This window comes from Oncorhynchus masou, chromosome 28 (genome assembly GCF_036934945.1).
Source record: "Oncorhynchus masou masou isolate Uvic2021 chromosome 28, UVic_Omas_1.1, whole genome shotgun sequence".
NCBI lineage: Eukaryota > Metazoa > Chordata > Actinopteri > Salmoniformes > Salmonidae > Oncorhynchus > Oncorhynchus masou.
Genome location: NC_088239.1, coordinates 9069217 through 9092031, shown reverse-complemented (window position 1 = coordinate 9092031; position 22815 = coordinate 9069217). Strand labels below are relative to the sequence as shown.

Genomic DNA, 22815 nt, shown 5'->3' with positions numbered 1-22815 from the left:
TACCTCGTACCCCTGCACATGGACACTACTGGTACCCAGTGTTTATAGCCAGGTTATTACCTCGTACCCCTGCACATGGACACTACTGGTACCCAGTGTTATTAGTGATGTTATTACCTCGTACCCCTGAACATGGACTCTCCTGGTACCCAGTGTTTATAGTGAGGTTATTACCTCGTACCCCTGCACACGGACACTACTGGTACCCAGTGTTTATAGTGATGTTATTACCTCGTACCCCTGAACATGGACTCTACTGGTACCCAGTGTTTATATTCATGTGATTACCTCGTACCCCTGCACATGGACTCTACTGGTACCCAGTGTTTATAGTGAGGTTATTACCTCGTACCCCTGAACATGGACTCTACTGGTACCCAGTGTTTATAGCCATGGGATGACCTCGTACCCCTGCACATGGACTCCACTAGTACCCAGTGTTTATAGCCATGTGATTACCATGTACCCCTGCACATGGACTCTACTAGTACCCAGTGTTTATAGCCAGGTTATTACCTCGTACCCCTGCACATGAACTCTACTGGTACCCAGTATTTATAGTGAGGTTATTACCTCGTACCCCTGCACATGGACACTACTGATACCCAGTGTTTATAGCCAAGTTATAACCTCGTACCCCTGCACATGGACTCTACTGGTACCCAGTGTTTATAATGAGGTTATTACTTTGTACCCCTGCACATGGACTCTACTGGTACCCAGTGTTTATAGTGTGGTTATTACCTCGTACCCCTGCACATTGACTCTACTGGTACCCAGTGTTTATAGTGAGGTTATTACTTCGTACCCCTGCACATGGACTCTACTAGTACCCAATGTTTATAGTGAGGTTATTACCTCGTACCCCTGCACATGGACTCTACTAGTACCCAGTGTTTATAGCGAGGTTATTACCTCGTACCCCTGCACATGGACTCTACTGGTACCCAGTGTTTATAGTCAAGTTATTACCTTGTACCCCTGCACATGGACTCTACTGGTACCCAGTGTTTATAGTCAAATTATTACCTCGTACCCCTGCACATGGACACTACTGGTACCCAGTGTTTATAGCCAATTTATTACCTCGTACCCCTGCACATGGACTCTACTGGTACCCAGTGTTTATAGCCAGGTTATTACCTCGTACCCCTGCACATGGACTCTACTGGTACCCAGTGTTTTTAGTGAGGTTATTACCTCGTACCCCTGCACATGGACTCTACTGGTACCCAGTGTTTATAGCCATGTTATTACCTTGTACCCCTGCACATGGACACTACTGGTACCCAGTGTTTATAGTGAGGTTATTACCTCGTACCCCTTCACATGGACTCTACTGGTACCCAGTGTATATATTCATGTGATTACCTTATACCCCTGCACATGGACTCTACTGGTACCCAGTGTTTATAGTGAGGTTATTACCTCGTACCCCTGCACATGGACTCTACTTGTACCCAGTGTTTATAGTGAGGTTATTACCTCGTACCCCTGCACATGGACTCTACTAGTACCCAGTGTTTATAGTGAGGTTATTACCTCGTACCCCTGCACATGGACTCTACTGGTACCCCGTGTTTATAGTGAGGTTATGACCTCGTACCCCTGCACATGGACTCTACTATTACCCAGTGTTTATAGTGAGGTTATTACCTCGTACCCCTGCACATGGACTCTACTGGTACCCAGTGTTTATAGCCAGGTTATTACCTCGTACCCCTGCACATGGACACTACTGGCACCCAGTGTTTATAGCCAAGTTATTACCTCGTACCCCTGCACATGGACTCTACTGGTACCCAGTGTTTATAATGAGGTTATTACTTCGTACCCCTGCACATGGACTCTACTGGTACCCAGTGTTTATAATGAGGTTATTACTTCGTACCCCTGCACATGGACTCTACTAGTACCCAGTGTTTATAGCGAGGTTATTACCTCGTACCCCTGCACATGGACTCTACTAGTACCCAGTTTATAGTCAAGTTATCGTTATCGCTAATTGTGTATTTATTATTACTTTTATTATTACGTGTTTTACTTTACTATTATTTCTCTATTTCCTTTCTCTCTGCATTGTTGGGAAAGACCCATAAGTAAGCATTTCACTGTTAGTCTACATCTGTTGTTTACGAAGCAAGTGACAAATATTTGAATAAATATCCTACTTACCTACTCAGTTTTCCTGTGTGTTCCTGTGTGTCAGTGGGAGCGAGAGAGATCGTACACACACACACACACACTGAAACTAACGCTTGACTACTCAGGCAGAAATAACAGAGCATGCTTCCTAATTGTTTCTGTGGAACATTCTGTCGCTGTAGAAATGGTTGGTACAAAGAGAGCTTGTGAACGTAACCCCAATTATTCCCCTGTACCTCTCCCTTGTTAATGATCAGCCATGCCTCTGTCAGCTTGATTAACTACCTGTTCTCTACCTTTCTAGAACATTCTCAATTGTTCAGTCACTACTCACTATGGAGCTGTCTCTGTTCTCTACCTCTCTAGAACATTCTCTATGTCTCCATCACTACTAACTAAAATTACATGAGACTCAGTGGTTAACATGTCCTAAAATCACACAAAGGTAAAAGAGGTCTTTAGTTTAATAGCATTTCATCAGTGATCGGGTGAAGATCCGACATTACTACATTTCATAGCATTTCATCAGTGATCGGGTGGGGACCCGACATTACTACATTTCATAGCATTTCATCAGTGATCGGGTGAAGATCCGACATTACTACATTTCATAGCATTTCATCAGTGATCGGGTGGGGACCCGACATTACTACATTTCATAGCATTTCATCAGTGATCGGGTGAAGATCCGACATTACTACATTTCATAGCATTTCATCAGTGATCGGGTGGGGACCCGACATTACTACATTTCATAGTTGGATGAGTTTTTTTAAAGGTTAGAAAACCTGAAAATGTACTGAAATTACAATCAAACAAGTGGAAATAGGAGAAAAGGAGAACTTTCAAATTACAATAACTGCTTCTCCTACTGTATCTGGCCGCCCATGGTGACACACACAGGCTGCGTTCACACAGGCAGTCCAATTCAGATCTTTCTTTCAATAATTGGTATTTTGAAAGATCTGATGTAAACAGATCAGATGTAAGCAGATCTGATGTGATTGGTCAAAAGTTCAATTATTGGGAAAAAATATCCGAATTGGGCTGCCTGTGTGAACGCAGACACAGATACACAACACATGCAAAGCCAACAATTACTTTGAGTCATTAATACCCCTTTTATATCTCAATGGCCCAGGCCAGAAAGAAACCTAAATTTGACTTACTGAATGAGGGATCATTTAGTTGATGATTTGTAACTCAGAAGAGGGGAGAGTGTGGGAGGGAGAGAGAGGGAGGGAGAGAGATAAAGGGAGAGGAAGGGAAGATTAATAAGGGAGAGGAAGGGAGGGAGAGTAAGGGAGAATAAGGGAGGGAGAGGAAGAGGAAGGAAGTGAGCGAAAGGAAGGGAGAGTAAGGAAGGAAGGGGAGGAAGGGAGGAAGGAAGGAAGGAAGGAAGGAAGGAAGGAAGGAAGGAAGGAAGGAAGGAAGGAAGGAAGGGAGGGAGGGAGGGAGGGGGAGGGAGGGAGGGAGGGAGGGAGGGAGGGAGGGAGGGAGGGAGGGAGGGAGGAAGGAAGGAAGGAAGGAAGGAAGGAAGGAAGGAAGGAAGGAAGGAAGGAAGGAAGGAAGGAAGGAAGGAAGGAAGGGAGGGAGGGAGGGAGGGAGGGAGGGAGGGAGGGAGGGAGGGAAGGAGGGAGGGGGAGGACGGACGGAGGGAGGGAGGGAGGGAGGGAGGGAGGGAGGGAGGGAGGGAGGGAGGGAGGGAGGGAGGGAGGGAGGGAGGGAGGGAGGGAGGGAGGGAGGGAGGGAGGGAGGAAGCGAGGACGGAAGGAAGCGAGGAAAGAAGCGAGGGAGGGAGGGAGGGAGGGGAGGGAGGGAGGTTTTGTCTCGTCTTCCCACACTCCTGGTTCCAATCCCATTCCTTACTTGTTATGCATTTAACCCTCTGTTTCCCCTCATGTCTTTGTCAGAGATTGTTTATTGTCAGTGTTGTGTTTATTGTATAGGTGCACGACGGGTCCTCGTACCCAGGTTTGTTTATATTCTATTCTTATCGGTGTTATGGAGCATGTTACGTGGACTTTATTAAATGACTCCATTTTACACTCCGTTTGACTCTCCTGCGCCAGACTTCCCTGCCACCTATACACACGACTCTGACACTGAACCTATTGTCCAGAGGTTACAGACTGAACATATTGTCCAGAGGTTATAGACTGAACATATTGTCCTGAGGTTATAGACTGAACATATTGTCCTGAGGTTACAGACTGAACATATTGTCCTGAGGTTACAGACTGAACATATTGTCCTGAGGTTACAGACTTCCCTGCCACCTATACACACGACTCTGACAGTACGGGATGTATTTACCGCTGGGAAACTATTTTCAGTCCTGAAATATGAATGACACCAGCCTCTCTGGAGAACAGATCTGTTATCGACTTTCTACATCAAATCAAATTTGATTTGTCACTTGCTTCGTAAACAACAGATGTAGACTAACAGTGAAATGTTTACTTATGGGTCTTTCCCAACAACGCCGAGAGAAAGGAAATATAGAAATAATAGAAAAGTAAAACACGTAATAATAAAAGTAGTAATGAATTTACAATGAGTAACGTTAACTTGGCTATAAACATGGAAAGACAATAAACAATAGCAGCAGCGTATGTGATGAGTCAAAATACATAACCAAATAGCTACACTGTGTAACAGTTTTCTGTAGGCGAAGGAGAGTCGGACCAAAATGCAGCATGTAGATTGTGATCCATGTTTAATGAAAAAACGTAAAACACGAATCAATACAAATACTACAAAACAAAAAGAATGTAACGAAAACCGAAACAGCCTAAACTAGTGTAAACTAACATAGAGACAGGAACAAGGACACTAAGGACAATCACGCACGAAACACACAAAGAATATGGCTGCCTAAATATGGTTCCCAATCTTAGACAACAAAAATCACCTGACTCTGATTAAGAACCGCCTCAGGCAGCCATAGACTAACGCTAGACATCCCACAAAACCCCAAGACAAAAACACACCACAATAACCCAGGTCAAACCCTGGCCTGACCGAATAAATGAAGAATAAACATAATATATTTCGACCAGGGCGTGACACACTGACTATCTGCATTGGCCCTTTTTGCACTAACTACTTTAACTAACTATTTAACTAACTATTTAGCAGTCTTATAACTTGAGGGTAGAAGATGTTCAGGGTCCAGTTGGTTCCAGACTTGGTACTTGCCGTGCGGTAGCAGAAAGAACAGTCTATGACTTGGGTGGCTGGAGTCTTTGCAGCTGTAGAACTTTTTGAGGATCTGAGGGTCCATGCCAAATCTTTTCAGCCTCCTGCTGGGGGAAGAGGCGTTGTCGTGCCCTCTTCACGGCTGTGTTGGTGTGTGTGGACCATGATAGATCCTTGGTGATGTGAACACAGAGGAACTTGAAGCTCTCGACCCGCTCCACTACAGCCTGTCGATGTGAATGGGGGCGTGGCTCGGCCCTCCATTTCCTGTCGCCCACGATCAGCTTCTTTGTCTCGCTGACGTTAAGGGATAGTGTTGTTGTCCTGGTGTCTCCATATAGGCTGCCTCATGACCAGGCCTCCCTGTAGTGCTGTCTACGTGCTTGGTCTCTCTCATAATCACAGCCTAGTGAAGTCACCTCTATCTACAGAAGCTAAAGTCTGTTTTACATTTGAACTCTAATGTTTACGATAGCGATGGCCAACTGATCCTAGATCTGTGCGTAAGAGGAAATAGCCGCTACAGAGCCAGTCACAAAGGGGATTAGACACGTTTGATAAGGTTCTTTCTGATGGGGTCTGATCCGTGTGTGATTGCTTGTCTGGGGGGCTTTGTTGCAATGGAAAAGGAGGGTTGTTGATGATAGCATCAGAGTCATGCCTGGTCATTCCGTTGGATTTGGATCAAATGTTTGGATAAGGGTTGGATGGTGTTTTTAGCATAGTATACACAAAACAGGAGAGCATATCTCTTTCGTTCTCTCTCTCTCTCTCCATCTCTTTCTTTATCTCCCTCCCTCCTCCATCACTCCTCCCTCCCATCCCTCCTCCCTCCCATCCCTCCTCCCTCTGCCTCTTCCATCCCTCCTCCATCCCTTCTCCATCCCCCGTCCATCCCTTCTCCCTCCCTCCTCCCTCCTCCCCTTCCATCCCTCCTCCATCCCTTCTCCATCCCCCTTCCATCGCTTCTCCCTCCCTCATCCATCAATCCTCCCTCCCATCCCTCCTCCCTCCGCCCCTTCCATCCCTCCTCCATCCCTTCTCCATCCCCCTTCCATCCCTTCTCCCTCCCTCCTCCATCACTCCTCCCTCCGCCACTTCCATCCCTCCTCCATCCCCCTTCCATCCCTCCTCCCCTTCCATCCCTCCCTCTCTCTCCTCTCAGATCTCCTCTGACTACTCTGTGGCCTAGGGGCTTGGTGCTGTTTAGCCTGTCAGATACCAAGACAACGTGTGTGTGTGTGTGTGTGTGTGTGTGTGTGTGTGTGTGTGTGTGTGTGTGTGTGTGTGTGTGTGTGTGTGTGTGTGTGTGTGTGTGTGTGTGTGTGTGTGTGTGTGTGTGTGTGTGTGTGTGTGTGTGTGTGTGTGTGTGTGTGTGTGTGTGTGTGTGTGTGTGTGTGTGTGTGTGTGTGTGTGTGTGTGTGTGTGTGTAAGAGTATAAACAATCTATCCAGCAGGTGTCAGAAGAAAATGCAGAATCCTTAAATAACCCTGTTCAGCTCTCAGCACACAGGTCTAGGACAGAACAGAGAGGAAGATGTTGAATCTCAATCCAAATCTCAGGAGGTTTAAACTACACTATGAATCCAAAATATATAAGAATAGGGATCACATTCTCGAGACTACTTGATTAGAATACTTGACTAGAATACTTGACTAGAATACTTGATTAGAATATTTTAATAGAATACTTGACTAGAATACTTGACTAGAATACTTGATTAGAATATTTTATTAGAATACTTGACTAGAATACTTGACTAGAATACTTGACTGGAATATACTATATACATATGAAGTGAGTTAATTAAACAGTATGTAAACATTATTAAAGTGACCAGTGTTCAATGACTCTCTATATATGTAGATAGGGCAGCCGTCTCTAAGGTGCAGGGTAGAGCACCGTGTGGTAGCTGGCTAGTAACAGTGACTAAGGTTCAGGGCAGTGTACTGGGTGAGGCTAGTAACAGTGATTAAGGTTCAGGGCAGGGTACTGGGGGAGGCTAGTAACAGTGACTAAGGTTCAGGGCAGGGTACTGGGGGAGGCTAGTAACAGTGATTAAGGTTCAGGGCAGGGTACTGGGTGGAGGCTGGTAACAGTGACTAAGGTTCAGGGCAGGGTACTGGGTGAGGCTAGTAACAGTGATTAAGGTTCAGGGCAGGGTACTGGGTGAGGCTAGTAACAGTGATTAAGGTTCAGGGCAGGGTACTGGGGGAGGCTAGTAACAGTGATTAAGGTTCAGGGCAGGGTACTGGGTGGAGGCTGGTAACAGTGATTAAGGTTCAGGGCAGGGTACTGGGTGGAGGCTAGTAACAGTGATTAAGTTTCAGGGCAGGGTACTGGGTGGAGGCTAGTAACAGTGACTAAGGTTCAGGGCAGGGTACTGGGTGAGGCTAGTAACAGTGATTAAGGTTCAGGGCAGGGTACTGGGTGGAGGCTAGTAACAGTGATTAAGGTTCAGGGCAGGGTACTGGGTGAAGGCTGGCTGGTGGTGACTGTTTAACCGTCTGATGGCCTGGAGATAGAAGCTGTTTAACAGTCTATCGGTCCCAGCTTTGATGTATCTGTACTGACCTCGCCTTCTAGATAGTAGCAGGGTGAACAGGCCTTGGCTCGGGGGACTGAGGTCCTTGATAATCTTCTTGACCTTCCTGCGACACTGGGTGTTGTATATGTCCTGGAGGGCAGGCACTGTTTCCCCGGTGATGCGTTGGGCTGACCGCACCACACTCTTGAGAGCCCTGTGGTTGCAGGCGGTGCAATTTCCGTACCAGGCAGGGATACAGCCTGACAGGACGCCCTCAATGGTGCATCAGTAGAGGTTTGTGAGGGTCTTAGGGGCCATGTTTAATTTCTTCAGCCTCCTGAGGTTGAAGAGGCACTGTTGTGCCTTCTCCACACTCTCCGTGTGAAGGGACCCGTCAATATGAATTGGGGTGTGCTCGCTCTGCTGTCTCCTGAAGTCCACAATCAGGTCTTTCATTTTGTTAACGTTGAGAGGTTATTTTCCTGACACCTCTCTGCCAGGGCTCTCATCTCATCTCTGTCGGATGTCTCATCATTGTTGGTAAATCAGGCCTACCACTGCTGTGTCGTCAGCAGACTTGATGATTGAATTGGAGACGTGTACGGCCACACAGTCATGGGTGAACAGGGAGAACAGGAGGGGGCTGACCACGCAGCCCTTGTCTGGCCCAGTCTTGAGGATTAAAGTGTGTGTGTGTGTGTGTGTCTCTCTGTCTCTCACTGTGTGTGTGTGTGTGTGTGTGTGTGTGTGTGTGTGTGTGTGTGTGTGTGTGTGTGTATGTGTGTGTGTGTGTGTGTGTGTGTGTGTGTGTGTGTGTGTGTGTGTGTGTGTGTGTGTGTGTGTGTGTGTGTGTGCGTGCGTGTGTGTGTGTGTGTGTGTGTCCCTCCTTCAACCAGACTACAGTAGCATTCAACTCCACATAACTATTTATCATGAACGCAGCTCCCTAATCGAAACATCCTGTCAGTGAGTTCCACACAGACGTGGATTTCCACAGTTAAAACATCCTCATGCCCACATGCCTTCTTTCAGGGAGGAACAGTGTTATTCAGAGCCATTAATTCAGACCCCATGCATCCTGCCTGCGGTCCACCTTCAGGACATAGACACACACACACACACACACACACCGCAAACATAGACCAATAAAGGGCATGACACACAGGAGTGTGTGTGTAGGGAGTGTGTGTGTGAAGTATGCAGGGAGTGTGTGTGTGAAGTTTGCAGGGAGTGTCTGTGTGCCATGAGAGTGTGCTTGTTAATAGAGCAGACTTTATTTAAAACCAGACCACCTGCTCGCTCCCTTCATTAATGAGTCTCTCTCGACAAGGATTTACAAAACTGGGTCCTCAGGACCCCAAGGGGTGCATGTTTTGGGGTTGCCGTAACACTACACATCTAACTAAAATAATCCACTAATCATCAAGCTGTGATAATTTGAATCAGCCGTGTAGTGTTGGAGAAAAAACACTGCTCAAGACAAGAGAGCTACTCCCTCCTTCACACCTTTCCTTCCTTCCTCCATCTCTCCATCCATCCTTCTTTTCTTTCCTAACACCCCCTGACTCTGTCCCTACTGAGGAAACTACAGACACCCCCTGACTCTGTCCCTCCTGAGGAAACTACAGACACCCCCTGACTCTGTCCCTCCTGAGGAAACTACAGACACCCCCTGACTCTGTCCCTACTGAGGAAACAACAAACACCCCCTGACTCTGTCCTTCCTGAGGAAACTACAGACACCCCCTGACTCTGTCCCTCCTGTGGAAACTACAGACACCCCCTGACTCTGTCCCTCCTGAGGAAACTACAGACACCCCCTGACTCTGTCCCTACTGAGGAAACTACAGACACCCCCTGACTCTGTCCTTCCTGAGGAAACTACAGACACCCCCTGACTCTGTCCTTCCTGAGGAAACTACAGACACCCCCTGACTCTGTCCCTCCTGAGGAAACTACAGACACCCCCTGACTCTGTCCCTACTGAGGAAACTACAGACACCCCCTGACTCTATCCCTCCTGAGGAAACTACAGACACCCCCTGACTCTATCCCTCCTGAGGAAACTACAGACCCCCTGACTCTATCCCTCCTGAGGAAACTACAGACACCCCCTGACTCTGTCCCTCCTGAGAACAGTGGGGGGAAGAGGGGGCAGAGGGGTGGCCCCAAAACAACGACATAGCACGACTCACTTCACGTCAGGGGAAACCTCCGAAATGGAACACTGGTACCCAAATCAATCATCATGCATCTTCACTTCTCCGTTCCCTTTCTAACTCTCCTTTTCTTCCTCTCTAACTCTATCCCATTCCACCTATTTTTGCATAAACTGCTCCCTTATCCACTGCCAGAACAGAGTCTAAGTATTTGACTAAATATCCTCCATATATTCACAGACATGCAGATTTTCATCAAATAGCACTTGTGGCCGTAGAATTAGCATCAACCGGCCTTGACTTGAATGAACCACGTGTCGTTCCTTCCATATGACAACAGTAGGTGTTGGCAGTGTGTGGACGAATGCCAAACAAAACAAACAAGTTCACACAACATGTAACTCAGCCAGGATCACAACCATAGAAACACTCAGAAAACAACAAGAGGTTGACAACATGTTGCATCCTTCTGCAGTAACTATGGTAACCACTGACCAGCCACTCCAACAATGCTGCCCTTTAATCAGGGAGCGACGGATGGTGAAGTTTCATTCTGTCAACATTTCCATTTCCCCATTGTATCCCACGGAAACCGCAATCACCTCCCCGACCCACGGGGGTAGTCATGGGAACGTGCACATCTCGAAAATGAATAAATAAACAAGGGTGATGAACAGCAGAGAGAAGGAAAATAATCATGGCTCTTATTTTCACATTTCACTTTTCTGTGACAAATACAATTGGAAGTATGGTGCTTTATCAGGTCATGTCATGCCAACCGTATACCTGTCTCCAGACCTTATAGTTAAAGTCAGGTTTTAGAGGGTGGGGGAAACTGATGCTAGATCTGTGCCGATGTCTACCCAGACCCACAAAGATGGTCCTCCATCACCCATCCCTAGGTGTAGGATGTCTGTGCCAAGGTTATAAGCCTCCAGCCGGGCGGCTCTTTGATACTTCATCCTGCAGAAGGACCTTTACGCTAGCCAGAAGAGGCTACTGGACAGGGAAGAGTGTTACGAAAAACTAGGAGTGGTGGGTGGAATCGGGCGCAGAGAGCAGGGTTCAGTCGTTTGTCAAATTTATTCACCGGCGCAACAAAAACGGTCACGCCAACACACAGGGCGTGTACAAGTTATCAGTCCAAACAACAGGACAGAAATAGTCTGGAGAATAAAGACACGAACAAAATAACACCATCCAAACAGAGAAACAAGCCCGCACAAATACCCAGCGGGCCTAGTGCCTTTAAATAGCCAACAAACAAACCCTAACACAAAACAGGTGTAACCAATTACCCAATAACCAAAACAAACGGAAAGGGAATCGATGGCAGCTAATAGGCCGGCGACAACGACCGCCGAGCACCGCCCGAAGAGGAAGAGGCACCATCTTCGGCGAGGTTCGTGACAAAGAGAGGAGATGGTGACTAAGTGGATCTACATTAAATCTAAACTAAGGGGGTAGGGGGGGATAGAACGGACCACTAGAGGGTTGGGGGGTCAGGGAGGAAGTATGTGGTTTTTAGTTGGACTATAATGTTTGCTTCGACCAGCATTAAATCAATGCCTGGGAGAATGTGTGTGGGATAAAAAAAAACATTTCAAACCAATGATTACAAACTCATCTACTATGTTATTGGAAGGCCAGTTTCTTTTAGTGGTCCTCTCCAGCCCGTGTCAGTTGAATTAGTAACACAAGTCTTTTTAAGAGCACTGAGGAACAGAGAGTAATGTCAGTTTAGATCACACACACACATGACAATGTGTCTTTTAATCCTAAACAGCATTCTGTCCTGCTCCCAATCCCAAGTCCCTTCCCCAAAGAGATGCCCAATCACAAAGCGGGTCAACAATGGTGCTGTCGCTCAATCTGTCTCTATAGTGACCGCAGAGAACGCCGGGGTCCGTGAGGTCACTTTCATTCCAGTATTCTCCAAACAGCGACTAATTGCTTTGTTTGTGCTGGGGTTCCTTGTCAGCGAGCAGGCAAATTCCCAGCACAGAGCAAATATCAATCACACCAGCTAATCATATGTTGCTATTCACACCAAATGACTGGAGAGAGAAGGAGCGGGACAGAGAGAGAAAGAGAGGGAGAGAGAATTAGCTGAGAGCGAGAGAGCGAGAGAGCGAGAGAGAGAGAGCGAGAGAGAGAGAGAGAGAGAGCAAGAGAGAGAGAGAGAGAGAGAGAGAGAGAGAGAGAGAGAGAGAGAGAGAGAGAGGCTCAGCTGCTCTACTTCTCTGTAAATAAAGTGCACACTTCAGTAGTTATCTTTGTGATGGTTCTTGGGAGTAGAAAGAAAGGAGGTCGGGTGTTTTTCAGCATATATTGTGTTTTCTCTGTCTAGTGAGTTTTCCTTGTTGAAACAGCTGTAATATCAACCCAGTAACTTTGCAGAGAGGCATCCCATCAGATCAATTCCCCCCCCATCGTCACCCCCCTCCACTCTCTCTTCTCCCTTTTATCTCTCCCTCAACCTCTCTCTCACTTTCTATCGTGTTTTCAGGGATTTTAACAGGCCTTTCTGAGAGGTGAACTCTGGGAACTCTGCCAAAACTCTCCGAGTAATTCAGCCATCTGGATTGAGGTCACTGTTAGTCGCGGGGTGCACAGTATGAGACAGCACCATCCGCACAGCAGAAAAGGCTCTGGGATTACAGTAGGCCTATTGCCGCATTCATCACTTCCTTCGGGAAAAAAAGATACATTCATAATTATTTGAAACATCCATCACTATGACAAAGTACAGTAGAAATGTCACAAAGACCTGTAATTATTGAGTTGCGATATAAAGAGATATTTCGGAGGTCATTTCCACAGCCGCATTCATATTCATGTGGATCTGAGGGTTTCTGAATGCTCTCAGCAGTAAAATACAGCGGATAGCTCATCCTCCTACACCACCTAACATGATGGAAAGAGACACTCAGGATGAATCAGAGCTCACAGGTAGGGATGGAGGCCAATAAGGAGCTGATGTTAGACAGTTAGGTTTCTGAGGTGAGGTGAACTCACACAGTCACACACTGAACAGGTCATACACACTGTCACCTCAACCGCTTTTAAAATGGCCGACCGTTAGGATGCATCTTATAGACAAGGGGTATTCAACTCTGACCCTACGAGGTCTGGAACCTGCTGGTTTTCTGTTCTACCTGATAATGAATTGGACACAAATTGTGTCCCAGGTTTAAATCAGTCCCTGATTAGAGAGGGAACAATGAAACAATGCAGTGGAACTGATATCCCAGGTCTAAATCAGTCCCTGATTGGAGAGGGAACAATGAAACAATGCAGTGGAACTGATGTCCCAGGTCTAAATCAGTCCCTGATTGGAGAGGGAACAATGAAACAATGCAGTGGAACTGATATCCCAGGTCTAAATCAGTCCCTGATTGGAGAGGGAACAATGAAACAATGCAGTGGAACTGATATCCCAGGTCTAAATCAGTCCCTGATTAGAGAGGGAACAATGAAACAATGCAGTGGACTGATGTCCCAGGTCTAAATCAGTCCCTGATTAGAGAGGGAACAATGAAACAATGCAGTGGACTGATGTCCCAGGTCTAAATCAGTCCCTGATTAGAGAGGGAACAATGAAACAATGCAGTGGAACTGATGTCCCAGGTCTAAATCAGTCCCTGATTAGAGAGGGAACAATGAAACAATGCAGTGGACTGATGTCCCAGGTCTAAATCAGTCCCTGATTAGAGAGGGAACAATGAAACAATGCAGTGGATTGATGTCCCAGGTCTAAATCAGTCCCTGATTGGAGAGGGAACAATGAAACAATGCAGTGGAACTGATGTCCCAGGTCTAAATCAGTCCCTGATTGGAGAGGGAACAATGAAACAATGCAGTGGAACTGATATCCCAGGTCTAAATCAGTCCCTGATTGGAGAGGGAACAATGAAACAATGCAGTGGAACTGATATCCCAGGTCTAAATCAGTCCCTGATTAGAGAGGGAACAATGAAACAATGCAGTGGACTGATGTCCCAGGTCTAAATCAGTCCCTGATTAGAGAGGGAACAATGAAACAATGCAGTGGACTGATGTCCCAGGTCTAAATCAGTCCCTGATTAGAGAGGGAACAATGAAACAATGCAGTGGAACTGATGTCCCAGGTCTAAATCAGTCCCTGATTAGAGAGGGAACAATGAAACAATGCAGTGGACTGATGTCCCAGGTCTAAATCAGTCCCTGATTAGAGAGGGAACAATGAAACAATGCAGTGGATTGATGTCCCAGGTCTAAATCAGTCCCTGATTTTGGAACCTGTCCCATTAGACTCTTATGGGATTATATCCTTTAGGATTCTATTTTATAGGACCCTATAGGATTCCAATACATGAATCCAAACGAAAAATCCTATAAGATTTTGGGACCAGTCCTAAAATCCTATAGGATATGTTCCAAAATCGGATTTTCTATTGGATTCTAATCAGATTTTGGGGGGGATTTTCTTTTATTAGGAAATAGTTTCTTACCAAAGTCAATTACAATAATTCACACAAAATCCAACTACATTTCACTCCAAATATGTTGTAAACTAATGTGTTACTGTGCTTCAATTAAAGCGTAATTACTTGGCTGCTGATTTGTACACATGTAATGGGTCTATAGGTACAGACAAGATGCAAAGGGTAAGACTGACCGTGTAGTCATAGGATGGGACCGGTAGGCCTACCTATGTAATTACACAGACCAAAACACCGTGAGAAACGAGCCTTCATTACCAGGGGATATTTTATTATACAAATTCATATCTGAATCGCAATGTATCGACCTACATAGGGCAGAGGCGAGAATGTCATGAAGCGCGTGTGAGGGGGGAATAATCACAGCGTCAGCACCACCAAGCGGTACTCAAACATTTCAGATAAACACTGCAAACTTCTACACCGGGATATTCTTATTATTTTGTGAATAATATCATCGGCTAATATTATTATTATTATTATTATTATTATATGGTGAAAGTGTCATATGTATTTATTCTAGGCATATGAACAGTTGAATTGTGCACAACAATAGAACAGAGCAGGTGGAAACGTTTAATCTTTCTCCAGTAAAATAAAAACTCCCGAGGTTGCAGTATTTAGACTGCAATACTGCACTTTAATCAGCTCATTGAAAGAAATAATTCGGAAAGAAGAAAATATAGTCAAGGTAATGCAATTCAAGTGCCAAGATTTATAAACCACTCACCAAATGAAATCTCCAACTACTCCCGTTCATCTAGCAGGAACGAAGCTGCGAGTTTCAACCAGTCTGAAGAAGAAGATGAGCGTTGGCGTGGCTCAGGGAAATGAAGGTAAAGATAGAGTAATCACAGTTTGCGTTCTCATATCCAAAAACGTCCAGTAACTCAGTCTGCTCAGCACATCTCTCTCTCTATGCCGTCTCTCCAGGGTCGTATATTTTCTGTCCTCGTGTCTCCTCGCCCAGCGCGCTACGTAACTGGGCACAGCAACGCACTGCTGAGCTCCGCTGCAGCTCACAGACTATCGCCTCGGTCACTGAGACAAGGGACCAGGACGCAAACCAAGCGACGCGGACACTTTAAACTTTGTTATAACTGTAGCACGAAGGATGATCTGGCGGAGCTTTGCAGAGTGCGCGGCTATGTTGGTTGCTGCGTGCAAGGCAAGCGCTCTGTGATAGACATAGAGTTCCCAGGATTTTAAAAGGAACTGAAGGAACATTGCGCCCCAACTTTGCTTTTTGAAAATGTTTACAAGATCAGCTTCAAAACCTCCGTTTCGTTTCTCTTGAGATACAGACAGTTGTTTTCGTCACCTCTTGTTTTTTATTTTTTATTTAATATCTTTAATTAATATATCCTCTGTCAGGTGACCCTTTACATGCACTTTGCATACGGAGTCGACAGACATACATTTCATCATGCTGATGAAACTTGTTGGGAACCCATAGGCGGTCATAGCGTTCCATAAGTATGTTCTCAGAGATGAAGTCAAACGCCTTCTTTCATTTAGCACATCCAGAGGGATTTACCGTTAGTGCATCTTAAAATAGCTAGGTGGGACAACCACATATCACAGTCATAGAAAGTACATTTCACCTCAATAATTGACGTGGGATTATTTAAGATACTGTTTGAAGAGGTAGGGTTTCCGGTGGTTTTTGGAAGATGGGCAGGATGCTGTCCTCCCTAAGGATGGGAGATGGTTCCACCATTGGGATGCCAGGACAGAGAAGAAATTTGACTGGATTGGGCGGGAGCTGCCCTCCCGCAGGGGTGGGAGGGGCCAGGAGACCAGAGTTGGCAGAACGGAGTGCGTGGGTTAGGGTGTAAGGTTTGAGCGTTCGTTCACACCGTGGATTAATTGACCATGATTCTAGGGTCTCCGCTGCTGGAATAGTGGGTGGCAGGGAGCGGCGCACAGCTTCCTGTAGGTCGTGTACGTACTGCAGACGGACATTATAGAGAAACATTGACCCATGAGATCCCAATGTTTTTTGTTGACTATGCTAACATTTGGTATTTCACATCTAGTGTATACACTCAATTGTACCATGCTAAGTCCAAGTCGTGTAACAGGTAGCCTTGAGTGAAACAACAGTTCTGTGAATATTTGTATTTACTTTATTTTATTTAACGTTTATTTAACCTGGCAAGTCAGTTAAGAACAAATTCTTATTTACAATGACGGCCTACCCCGGGCCAAACCCTGATGACGCAGGACCAATCGTGTGCTGCCCTATGGGACGACCAATCACGGCCTGGTGTGATAAAGGATAACAGCTTCTACTTTTGACAGATATTGCTTGGGTAAAAACAGCACCATGTTTAAAAAGGCCTTTCAGAGAGAAGCAGCGAAATACAGCCAACCTCCTTGTGAATAGAAATAGAACAACAAAAAAGCATAAATACATGTCAACTCATTTTAATTCTGTCAAAAGTAATAATCAACTTCTCAGACATTGGTCCATTTCAAATCTTAACGCTACATCCACACCAATCAGCATGTAGCAAATACGATGCCCATATAAACTGTCAAAATGTGTATACAGTAGATGTTCATGCCTTGAGCGTGACATCTTCAATTGAATTTATTTGTCATTTTTATCCCTACAGCCAAATGACCATGTTGGTCAAGCTGTTCCCAGACACGGCCTCTATGACAGTCATCCTGTGATGACACTTGACAGAGAGGCGGCGTCTGCTGCTTTGACAGATGCATTTGGTTGTTAAGTCAACAACAGACTGTTAAATAGACGTCTTCCTCTTCCTGTACTGGCCAAGCGGAACACAGATACAGTAGGATAGGCTCTCTGTAGCCACACATCTACATTCAAATCAGGAAACTTTCATAGAAATGCAAACCGCCCACAATAGAGGATAAAGTAAAGCTGTGATTTACATTTGAAGTGGCAATCCTCCAACTCACTAGCTTTCGCTCTCTTTCTCTCTCTCACCTCTCTCTCACCTCTAACTCTCATCTCTCTCTCTCTTTCTCTCTCTTGATATGGGAAGTGTGTGGGTAACCTTTTCCTCCTCTATCTGCCAAGCAATGCACTGGGAGCATCCCCTCTTTCTTTAAATACGGAAAAGTTCCAATGCGAAATGTCAAATTTGTCAGAGAACGTTAGCATATTTACAAGGCTGAGACTTGGCATGGATTAGGTAGTACAATATGTATGATGCATTAGTTTGATGCCAGGGAAGGACAAAGACTAGACAGGACACAGGGGAGCCTGTGTTTCATCCTGTACATCCCATGGTGACTTGTACATGTTACTCACTGCAGCTGTCCAAGAGATTCTAAGAACTTACTAACTCAACATCAGTGAATTCATCTTCAATTGTGTCACGCTGGCTGGATGTCCTTTGGGGTGGTGGACCATTCTTGATACACACGGGAAACTGTTGAACGTGAAAAAACCCAACAGCGTTCGCCCTCTGAATGGCTCACATACACAATCCATGTCTCAATTGTCTCTAGTTTTTTTTGTATCCTTCTTTAACCTGTTTCCTCCTCTTCATCTACACTGATTGAAGTGGATTTAACAAGTGACATCAATAAGGGATCATAGCTTTCACTTGGATTCCCCTGGCCAGTCTATGTCATGGAAAGAGCAGGTGTTCTTAATGTTTTTTAAACTCAGTGTACATTTTGACATGTTTACATAACATGGAACCTAGAATGATTTGAATTAATATCGCAGCTATTACAAGGTCTAATAGTTTAGATTTTAGTCATGGGGCAGACACACTCATCCAGAGCGACTTACTGGAGCAACTTACATCTTACTCCACCGAAAGCCTCTCCACTTGGAGATCCTAAAACCCCTGGAAGTGTTATTTACATCATCATCATGTTAGATTCCAGACAACGGTGGGTCTTAAGATAAATAAGGTTGAATTTAGATTCCAGACAACGGTGGGTCTTAAGATAAATAAGGTTAAATTTAGATTCCAGACAACGGTGGGTCTTAAGATAAATAAGGTTAAATTTAGATTCCAGACAATGGTGGGTCTTAAGATAAATATGCTTACATTTAGATTCCAGACAATGGTGGTTCTTGAGATAAATAAGGTTAAATTTAGATTCCAGACAATGGTGGGTCTTGAGATAAATATGGTTAAATTTAGATTCCAGACAATGGTGGGTCTTGAGATAAATAAGCTTCATGTTAGATTCCAGACAATGGTGGGTCAATAGATAAATAAGCTTACATTTAGATTCCAGACAATGGTGGGTCTTGAGATAAATAAGCTTCATGTTAGATTCCAGACAATGGTGGGTCTTGAGATAAATAAGCTTCATGTTAGATTCCAGACAATGGTGGGTCTTGAGATAAATAAGCTTCATGTTAGATTCCAGACAATGGTGGGATCTTGAGATAAATAAGCTTCATGTTAGATTCCAGACAATGGTGGGTCTTGAGATAAATATGGTTAAATTTAGATTCCAGACAATGGTAGGTCAATAGATAAATAATCTTACATTTAGATTCCAGACTATGGTGGGTCTTGAGACTAATAATCTCTGCTAATGGATGGATGGAAGGGGAGGAATCACCTCTGGTGTGTGTGTCCCTCTCCTTAAACAGCAGACATACTGTATTCCATAGGTGCCAGAGTCAGTCTAATAATCTGGAGTTGCCAGGCAACCCACACCAAAAATCTAGGCTAGGCACAAGTCCCTTACCGCTCGTCACTCCATCCCTTCCTCCCTCCATCCCTTCAACTGGCCCCAAATGTGTTTGCTGTTGTGAAGTGTGTGTGTGTGTGTGTGTGTGTGTGTGTGTGTGTGTGTGTGTGTGTGTGTGTGTGTGTGTGTGTGTGTGTGTGTGAGTGTGTGTGTGTATGTGTGTGTGTGTGTGTGTGTTTGTACCTCTGCCTTCCCTCCTACAGCAATAAGTCCATCTGTCCTACTGAGAGCCGCTGGTCAGCTCAGGACTGGATGGCCTCTGGGAACCCTAAGAACAAACAATCCATTGCATGTACGCCACACACACACACACACACACACACACACACACACACACACACCGAGTTTACAGCAGTTGACTCAATCACCTAAGAAAGACTGTCCCCTGGGGATGGGGTGTGTGCATTTATATGGACCGTGGGTCAGTTTGGATAGGGTGATGGAGAGGGGAGATGGAGAGGGGAGATGGAGAGGGGGTGATGTAGAGGGGGTCATGGAGAGGGGTAATGCAGATGGGGTGATGATGGAAAGGGGGTGAGGAGGGGTGATGGAGAGGAGGGGCTGAGGAGTGGGTGACAGAGGGGTTCATGGGGAGGGGGTGATTGAGAGGGTGATGGAGAGGGTGACAGAGAGGGTGACAGAGAGAGGGTGACGGAGAGGGTGACAGAGAGGGGGTGAGGAGGGGTTGAAGAGGGGGTGATGGATCGGGGGTCAGGAAGGGGGTGAGGAGAGTATAGTTCCTGAAAGGAGGAGAAAAAGGGAGGGAGGGAGAGCGGGAGAGGAGTGCTGGCCAACTGAATCTCTGCAGTCATCTTTCACCCTGCTACTGTATCGGCGTGGGCCCAATGAGCCATCCCACACTGCACTGGGGTCAAGGCCAGGCGATTTCTCAGGCTTACCCAGCCTTGCCTTGCCCCTGCGGTGGCGGGGGAGAGGACCCTGTAGTGTCGGAGCTCGAGAATGTCTGCTGTAATGGTAACTGTCACGGTCCAGAGGAAGAAGGATTTGTCTTTTGATGTCAATGATGTCATAAATGTCAAGGTTCTCCATGAATAATTTCTGCAGTGAGGGGAAGTGATTGAACCAGATAGACCTGGTGTCTCCCAGGTGTATAACAAAATACACCTGAAACACACAGACACAGAGCTCAGCAAAATCTGGGTGAGATTTAATTTTCTAATGGCTGCCATATTATTGGCACAAAATTTGCAATTCTAGAATACTAATTAGAATGTTTTCTCATTGAACATTCCATTCCAACATGGAGGATAGTGTGCAGAACTGTGGTTAGTAAATATACACTATCCTATAGTTCTCTTTCATGACACCATCACTGTCCAATCCATCTTTATCTCATCCACAGGTCTGTCTAAGGAATCGGCTTGTTCTCATATAGTGCGTGTGTGTCCATGCACTCGTGTGTATGCTTTGCCTATAAGTGTGGCCTCTGTCTTCTCTCGTGGCTTCTAAAATGTGATGGAGTGGAGCTGTTGCCTCCTCCAACCCAGCAGTCTCAGAATGAATGGTTAGACTGACAGAGAGAGAGAGACAGAGTGAAAGGGAGAGACACACACACACACACACACAGACACACAGAGAGAGACAAACACACAGAGAGAGAGAGAGAGAGAGAGAGAGAGAGAGAGAGAGACACGCACAGAGAGAGAGAGAGAGAGAGAGAGAGAGAGAGAGAGACACGCACAGAGAGAGAGAGAGAGAGGGGGAGAGAGACACACAGAGAGAGAGAGACACACAGACACTGAAAGAGAGAGAGAGACACACACACAGAGAGAGAGAGATAATCAAATGCTGTGCTCAGCCCTCAGTCCATCTTCCCCTACTCTACTGATACTCTGGCCGGCTAGATCCCTCAATGTCCTCCCCTGCTTCCACCATGATGGATAATAACCCTCTCTCTCCCTTGGATGTGAAATTAAGTGGAAAAGTTCAGCGGCGGAGATGATAAACAATAATAGTATTGGTGTCAAGGGTTTTACTACCCATAAATAGTGATAGTATTGGTGTCAAGGGTTTTACTACCCATAAACAGTGATAGTATTGGTGTCAAGGGTTTTACTACCCATAAACAGTGATAGTATTGGTGTCAAGAGTTTTACTATTCATAAACAAATGATTGCCACACCCTGATCTGTTTCACCTGTCGTTGTGATTGTCTCCATCCACCTCCAGGTGTCTCCTGTTTTCCCCATTAGTCCCGGTGTATTTATCCCTGTGTTTCCTGTCTCTCTGTGCCAGTTCCTCTTGTTTTCCCCATTAGTCCCGGTGTATTTATCCCTGTGTTTCCTGTCTCTCTGTGCCAGTTCCTCTTGTTTTCCCCATTAGTCCCGGTGTATTTATCCCTGTGTTTCCTGTCTCTCTGTGCCAGTTTGTCTTATTTTCCCCATTAGTCCTAATGTATTTATCCCTGTGTTTCCTGTCTCTCTGTGCCAGTTCCTCTTGTTTTCCCCAATAGTCCCGATGTATTTATCCCTGTGCTTCCTGTCTCTCTGTGCCAGTTTGTCTTATTTTCCCCATTAGTCCTAATGTATTTATCCCTGTGTTTCCTGTCTCTCTGTGCCAGTTCGTCTTGTTTTCCCCATTAGTCCCGGTGTATTTATCCCTGTGTTTCCTGTCTCTCTGTGCCAGTTTGTCTTATTTTCCCCATTAGTCCTAATGTATTTATCCCTGTGTTTCCTGTCTCTCTGTGCCAGTTCCTCTTGTTTTCCCCAATAGTCCCGATGTATTTATCCCTGTGTTTCCTGTCTCTCTGTGCCAGTTTGTCTTATTTTCCCCATTAGTCCCGGTGTATTTATCCCTGTGTTTCCTGTCTCTCTGTGCCAGTTCCTCTTGTTTTCCCCATTAGTCCCGATGTATTTATCCCTGTGTTTCCTGTCTCTCTGTGCCAGTTCCTCTTGTTTTCCCCATTAGTCCCGGTGTATTTATCCCTGTGTTTCCTGTCTCTCTGTGCCAGTTCGTCTTGTTTTCCCCATTAGTCCCGGTGTATTTATCCCTGTGTTTCCTGTCTCTCTGTGCCAGTTCATCTTGTTTTCCCCATTAGTCCCGGTGTATTTATCCCTGTGTTTCCTGTCTCTCTGTGCCAGTTTGTCCCGTTTTGCCAAGTCCACCAGCATTTCTCATAGCTCCTATTCTTCCTAGCCACTGTTTTTTTCCTAGCCCTCCTGTTTCTGTCCACTCTGCCTGTTCTGACCTCGAGCCTGCCTATCGCCTGGTACTGTTTGGATTCTGACCTGGTTGATGAACTCTCGCCTGTCCCCGACCTGCCTTTTGCCTAACCCTTTTGGTATAATAAATATCGGTGCTCAACCATCTGCCTCCTGTGTCTGCATTTGGGTCTCGCCTTGGGCCCTTATAATGATAGAATTTGGGTCAAGAGTTTTATTATCCACAAACAAATAGAAGAACCCTGTTGATCTATTCGTATTGACTACAAAATGTGTTTAAATATATATATATTTGGCAATATAACAAATAAACTCAGCAAAAAAAAGAAACATCCCTTTTTCAGGACCCTGTCTTTCAACGATAATTTGTAAATATCCAAATAATTTCACCCGTCTTCATTGTAGAGGGTTTAAA

General features: G+C 45.5%; 1 protein-coding gene across 3 annotated transcripts in view; it reads right to left on the bottom strand.

The window, feature by feature from the left end:
- Positions 1 to 15605, bottom strand: part of LOC135517137 (semaphorin-5A-like) — a 372787-nt gene extending 357182 nt beyond the window's left edge. For all 3 annotated transcript variants that reach the window (XR_010451994.1, XM_064941174.1, XM_064941175.1), the window contains exon 1: positions 15248 to 15605. The gene's annotated coding sequence lies outside the window, so the exon portion shown is untranslated. The remainder of the gene's footprint in view (positions 1 to 15247) is intronic.
- Positions 15606 to 22815: the final 7210 nt, after the last annotated feature.